Here is a 7952-nt window from a genome sequence, read left to right as displayed (position 1 = left end):
AAATTTATTATTATGCTGATAATTATAAATAAACAAATATTTAAAATTTAAATTTAATTAAAACAAAAACAAAAAAATCCATTTAAACAAAATTATGATGAAATGTGAAAACGATTTAAACATAAAAGAAACAACAACAGAGAAAACTACAACAACAACAACAACAAAAACAACCCTTATATAAAAATAAATCAACAAAAACGATAATAATATTTAATTATAAATTAAACAAAAAAAATCAACAACAACAACTACAACAACACATTATGAGTAAAAACAAAAGAAAAAACATTATGATAAAGATACATAACTTTAATAGAAAATAAAGTCACATTACAACAAAAAAAAATCTTTAAAAAATAATTCAAATATTTCACTTATATTTTCCATTGATTTTTCTCGATGATTGTTCGTTCTTTTAATTTTTTTGTTAATATTTACAGCCAATTCTCTAGTTTTACTTAGTTTTTGGTTTATTTTTTTTTACTACTACTATTATTATTTGCAATATATACATAAAATATATATTTAGTATTTGGGACGGTTTGTTTTTTCTTGCATGTACATGTTTTTAGTAAAGTAAAAGAAATGAAAGAGAAATTATTTATAACAAAAACAAAAAACAACTTTATACATTTTGTAGTTTTAATTTATTGTATTTCTATTATGCAATTAAAACAAGAACAAATAACAAACATAGAAATGAGCTATAATTCATATAATTCCATAAATAGATAATTATGTTAACAATTTTATTAATTTAATACTATAACAAACAAAATAATAACAACAAAACAATTCCCCCCCAAAATTATCCAAAGTCCATAAATGTTAATAAAAATTTATCGATAAAGCCTTGTAAGAATTATAAAAAACATGAATTTGAAATTACTTTGAAACATAGTTTGGCGGCTTTAAAAAACGGATTCAGAAAAGTAGGAAATACATAAATAGAAGGTTCTTTGAAACATACATTCCATAACTGATCATAACCACTCAACTCCCGAAAAGTAGTTAAATGTTTAAAAATGTTGAAGCAAAATTCATCGTAGATAGCTCCATATGTATAAAAGGAATTTAAATTACAAAATTTTGGGCTGATCAGAGCTAATAAATCTTTCTTTTTAGAAACGATTTTATTGGAGCTTCTATACAGTAAAATTAAGTGTCATTTACACGAGGTTCCATATAAATATGATCTATGTTTTCTGTCAAATTTTGTAGAATAGAGCTTTACGGTTCTCCACTATTAAAAGTGTAAGTATACATAAAATTTGTCGATTCAGTTTCAGTAGTTTCTCGAACAAAATTCCATTCAATAATTATCAAAAATCATCTGTGTTTAAACTTTTTAAGAGCTTCTCTAGTAGTTTTATTCACGGAAGTCCTTAAATATAAACTTACAATCCAAAATTGTTTCAATCAACTTATTAAGACATACGTTTTTAATTTTTTCAGGCTTTTATATAAAAATGTATCATTTATTTTAAATTTAATATCAGTTTGGTTACCGTTGCCGTTTTTGGTAAATTTCCTTAATAATTTGAGTCAGATGGAAATAAATAACAGCAAATATATTTACAGCTAAATCACCGTTACCGAAATAATCCAAATTGGTGTTACCGTTTCGAATCGGTAGCCGAACTTGCAAAATATAAACGTATATTTTATTGCTAAAACGAAGGTTATGTTAAGTTAGATTCTCCATTGTTAAAAATTTTATATTCAGCCCAATTATGAATAAAAATTCCGCGGGAGTGTTTTCCTTTTTCTCATTTTTCCTATTCAAATTCAATGGGAAAAAACTCCCAGGCAATAAACTCCCGCGGAATTTTTTATTCATAATTGGGCTGATTATGAAAATTCGTTAAAATTATTTACTAATTGTCGCTAGAGCTTTATTTTGCTAGAAAATAATAAGCCTTTCGTTCAGAAATGATACTTGAAATCGGCCTAAGTTCATCACAACTTTTCAAATAGATCATTTAAAAATTGAGTGCTATATTCGGCTGTGTCGAAACTTATATACCTTTCACCAAAATATACCTTAAGATACAAAATATTTTTTGGTGAAACAAAAATTCGGATTAGAAAATATTTTTCCCGAAATTTACCCATTGTCGGTCCAATTTCCTAAGTTCAAATATATTAGTTATTTCGGGGTTCGGAAAGATGATTTCAACAGACAGACGGACATCGCCATATCGACCCCGTTATCTACAACGATCCAGTATATCGTCACCTAAAATGTAAAACAACGTATCATCAAAAAATTGGAAATTGGTTTTATTAGTCCCGGTCCACACTGTGAAACATTTGCTGCAAAACATTTTTAAATTCTCTTTTGAAACTGCATTCGTGTCCACACAGTGAAGTTTTTGCTTTTCAGTTTTTGACATTTCTGTACAGAACGAATACGAACTAAGAAATGTGGATGACCTACTCAACAAAAACTTCATGTACATGAAACAAAGTTTCCTTTTTCATTCCTCTTTCCCCGTTCATCAACAAACTCAAATATTTTGCAGCAAATGTTTCACAGTGTGGACCGGGACTTATTGATTACGATTCAGTACATCACATTACATATGTGTACAAAATTTTAAGCTTTTACTATCAAAAATAACCAAGTTATAATCAAAATTGAAACTAAAGATTCATCAAGTATATGATTTTCTTAAACAAAATAACGTATACGCTTAGAGTAATTCTTTAATAAATCGTGTTTACCTTATTTTAGGTAGTATCCATATTTTTTTAAATAAATTTGTTGCAATTGAATATTTTTTGCAGTCTTAATGAAAATTTAATGAAGAACCTTTTTTAGTTTAAAAAAGTAGTTGTTAGTAATTAAAATAAAAAACAATCATAAAATAGTAAACTGCTTTTATTTAAAATAAAAAAAATATTTTTATTTAAGTTTTTGTTTTTTCATAAAAATTTATATTGATGATACGTTTTTTTGTTTCAGAAAATAACAATTCAAAAAAACGTAAGCCACATATCTTAAATTCTGATTTGAAAAAATTATTTTTTTTTCATAAAATATATGGTGAATGGCAGTGATGGAAAATGCGTTCGGTATCGAAATAATACTCAAATAGTACTTTTTCCAACCTCAGAGTACTAAAATTTTAATTTGTTTCATATTCAGGTATGTTCTGTAATCCACGTGATTTCAAATCACATACCGTTTTAAAATCACACGTGTGATTTGTGCCTGTTCTGTAAATCACACTGTTATTGTATTTTTCGGTGTGATTTTAAATTTTCGTAAGCACAAGAAAACAGCTGATTCGTTTATTTTAAATGTTTTGTTTTGCAAATAATTTTGTAGAAATATTAAAGTGAAAATAAAAAAATGCCTGGAGCTTCTGTTATATCTTTAATTGAATTAAAAAGAATGGAATTACATTTTATAAAAATGTTGCAAAAACTATGGCGCAAGCTCAACCACTATGTCAAAAAGAAAACAAAACAGCAAAGCTGCCACAGTACACAATTGCTTTTGGTTACCACTTGCTTCAACTTTGTTGCATTTTTTTTCCAATTAGCGCAAAAAACTTAACGCATATTGATAACTTATAATATAATCTAACAAATATTATAAATTTTATGACGATTTCTATAATTAATTTAAAGATATTGAACATATTTTAGACAAACATTAAAAAATTTTAGTCTGGCAAGCTTCCATGTATTTTCGAAAATCATAAACAGCTGACAACTGAAAACAAACCTGAAACCACAAAAGAAATCACACAAGCAAAAAAACTTTTTACAACAGAATAGGTGTCTCTAGATTTTTATTAAATTTTAAGTGTTTTTTTTAATAAAACAAGTAATTCTATAAGAAAATTAATAAAGGACATATTGTTTAATATACTTAAGTAATTTATTTTAATATTTTCCATGTAGTAGCCGCAGAAATAACCAAGTGATTTGAAAACATTAGTGACTTTGCTGAACGTTTTAAAATCACAAAATTATGTGCTCAGAACACCTTTTATGTGATTTCAAACCACTTTTATAAAATGTGATTTGCAGAACATACCTGTTAATCACAGTTTTGTGTTGCAAATCATCTATACAAATACTGTTATGTTCTGTAAAAAAAATCTGTAATATAACAGTATTTAATTGTTATATTGAACATTTTATATAGAATATGCTGTTATATTGCAGATTGCTATAGAAAATATTGTTATACTTAATATGATCTGTAGAAAAAACTGTTATACATACACAAGATTTTCTTCAAATTTTCTATAGAAAATACTTCCATTAATAAGTTTTCTATAGATAATACTGCTATACAAACGATTTTCTATAGTAAATGCTGTTATACTGAAGATAGAAATTACTGTTATATACAAGAAAATGTATAGAAAACTCTTTTACACAAGATTTTCTATAGAAAATACAGTTATACACAAGACTCCATAGAAAATACTGGTTATACACAAGGTTTTCTATAGTATATACTATACTACACAAGACTTTCCATAGTAAATACTGTATACAGTATTAATCAGATCAGTCTATCAGCCCAATTATGAATAATAATTTCCCGGGAGTTTTAGGAAAAATGGGAAAAATCTCCCAGGGAATTTTTATTCATAATTTGGCTGTATATGTATCTCCTTAAACAAATTCAGATTATTGAATCCAAGCCAGTCTTCCTTTTCTGAGAAAGCTATTGGCTGGCTTCGCAATTGCACATCACAAATAATTCAATATAATTTTCAAAGACCACAACTGATAAGAAAATCTACAGACATCCCATGCAACCTAAAGTGGTCAATTTTCACTTTAGTGTCTCTAAGTAACCTAGATTGTAGCCATTTTAAACGTTTATTTTGTACTGCACTATTGAAAGTAGTTCGGGACAGTGTTCTAGAACTGCTGGACTAACTCGGTTGTCGAAAATGTAGAGAATGTATTAGAAAAAACAAGTAAGAGAGCTATATTCGTCTGTGCCGAATTATACTTCAAAATAAAATTTTTTTTTAATTTTTTTTAATATTTAGCGAAAAAAACTTTTGGTGAATAAAAAAAATCGGGTTAAAAAATATTTTTTCCGATTTTGACCCATTGTAGGTCCAACTTACTATGGTCTTATATTGTAGGTCCAACTTACTATGGTCTTATATACGTCGTTGCAAAGGTCTTCAAAATATCTATCATTAGATATCTATATTGTCTATATTAATTTACAGTGCACACGCGATAATGTGAACGAACTAATTAAAACCAGGTCAGTTCAGTTTTGCAAGGTTCTTCATATTTGCGAATGGCATCTAATTTCCATCTACAAACATTATATTTAAAAAATGAATATGGAATTTCAGCTGAATGTGTGCACTAACTAAAACGTGTATGTTAGAAATTTTGATTGACAGCTGAAACAACTAGGGAAATCCCAAAATTATGCAGTTGAATTAATAATTAACCACTACCCTGTTTATTTAGATTTTAACTCGGTGTAGATAGATAAAATCCGTTAAAAAACAAAAATAAGCTGTTCATATTTTAAAGCTTTTGCCCTAAGTTCATTTTTATTTATTTATTTTCAACAACCTAGCCTTATTGGCCGGTTATAAAGTTCTACTTAAGATATTGTTACGTTTTAACCTTTTCAAAACGTTAGTTTATTTCCTTTAAATAAACCGGATACCGGATTTTGATTGCAAATAAAAGAGTTTAGTAGTTTGAAAATGGTAACAACTCTTTATTTATTCAAATGTACAACAACAACAGAATTAAATAGTCACTCAATGTTTTTTATACACGTTTGTAACTTCGCAGAAATACAGACACAATTTATAATGTACACGAATTTACTTGAAAAACACAACACACTTTAAGGCACTCAGTTGATGTTTATTCGAAAAGCGTCTCTGATAAACTCAACTCCGACTGCAACCTCTTCCACTATTTATAACACTGCCATCTGCACTCTAGATTGCTCTTTAACTGTCAAAGTTCGAATATTCTAGATCATACGCCATCTGTGGTGTACTTTATACAATGTTCTTTAACTGAATATTCGAATTCAAACAGCGTTGCCAACTTACGATCAATGGTCAACTGAAAGCTTTTATTTAATAATGCCCAGAGATATGTTACAGTTTGCTATTACAGCACTGTTATTTGAAAGCATTATGCTACTTTTAAATCAGCCCTTAAAATCGTTATATTTGAATTCAAGTACAATTTCGTAACAATATTTTAGAGTAGCCAATGGAAGTATTCATATTTTGGGGTGTTCATATTATCGCGAGTGCACTGTATAGATAAAAAATAGGTCAAAATGGTTTTTGGATCATATCTCAGTAGATTTTCGATTTACAAATGTTTATAATTCATTTCGAGCAGAAAATCATTCGAATTTATATGGATAAGTGACGAAAAGAAAGCGGATTTTAATGTGGATTCCGTAGTGTATATTAAATGAATTGATGCGGATGTTATTGTCATTTGTATATTGTTGTTTGTATTTCACAGAGAATTTCGAAAATGTTCCCTTTCGAATCTTTCGAAAAAATCTTGAGAGACCTTATCTTCATAACGGATATGAACTATTTGATATGCAAAATTTGACCTATACTCTTCAGTTTAAATAATAAAACGAATAAAGTTTTTTTGTAATTATTTTTATTTAAAATAATATAACTAAGTTGCCTTTACATAAAATCATAAATCGTTTGGTTTCTGTTTATCTTCTTTTTGTTTTGTTTGTTTAATTTTTCATTATTATAAATATATTTTTAATTGATTTTTTTTTATTCATTTAATTTTAATTTCATTACAATATAATTTATGTTGTTTTTATACACCATTTTCTGTTAATTTAACACAATTTTTTTTTTGTTGTTGCTGAAAAGTACCATTAATTTTGACAGTAGTGAATGAAGGTGAGATGATGACGTTTTTTTATACAATTTTATAAGAATTTTTCATTTTTATTAATTGTGGTAAACAAAATTTTAAATATTTTCAAATATAATAGAGAAAAATGGTGTTTGGCTGTAAAATTTACAAAGTTTTTTTTTTGGTTATTTTTAATTTTTTTTTTTAAGAGTTCTAAATTATATGTTTAATCAAAAATTTTATGAAAATGCAAATCTGGATGATTTGATTAATTTTTTTTTTTGTATTCGGTTTTAGATGACAATCAATATTTTTGGTTTTTTTTTCGATAAATTTGTATAAGTATTTGACAGTTTAAGATAATTATTTGGTTTTAGTTTGAATTTATAGTGTTATTTCAATTTAGTATATTTTGAATTTTTATTTAGATTAGTTGAGTTTTTGGGTTTTTTTTATGCAAATAATTAAGGAAAATTATAGGCAAATTATAATTTTAAAAAAGTATATTTATTTTTTTTTTGTATTTATCTACAGCTACAAGGCAACTAAATGGCTTAGAATTAATAAAAAACTTGACTTAGTTGAAGGGTTAAGCCGGTGTATCGGGAGAAAAGTTGCAGTGAAATAAGATATAATGGGTTAAGTTGTTATCAAGTAATTGATTATTGAACTCAATAAAACTGAGAGAAATTATAAAAAAGTAGGTTAAATTTAGCACTAATTTTAGATATCTAAATATGGATTTCTTTTATTTTAGTGTTTTTTTGAACTTTATAATAAATTCTATTTTAATAAGATTTTAGTTATTTTAAATCGAATCATTCTCTACATTTCATATTCATAGTTTATTTATAATTGTCTAAACAGTGGAAAATATTTCTTTTACAGAAATATTAAATAAGAATGAGAAGAGAACAAAATGGCAGAATTGTAGGCAGTTTAAGAGAGGGAGATGGTTATGTAGATTAAGAGTTTTTCAAATTTATAAAGACAGAGTTGTAATAACATAATGTTTTCTAACAAAATTTTTAACAATTAAATAAAAAATAACAAAAGTTTATAATAAATACATTTCTTTT

Source organism: Calliphora vicina, chromosome 2 (genome assembly GCF_958450345.1).
Source record: "Calliphora vicina chromosome 2, idCalVici1.1, whole genome shotgun sequence".
Lineage (NCBI taxonomy): Eukaryota > Metazoa > Arthropoda > Insecta > Diptera > Calliphoridae > Calliphora > Calliphora vicina.
The sequence above is the reverse complement of the archived record's forward strand: the minus strand, read 5'-3'. Positions refer to the sequence as shown.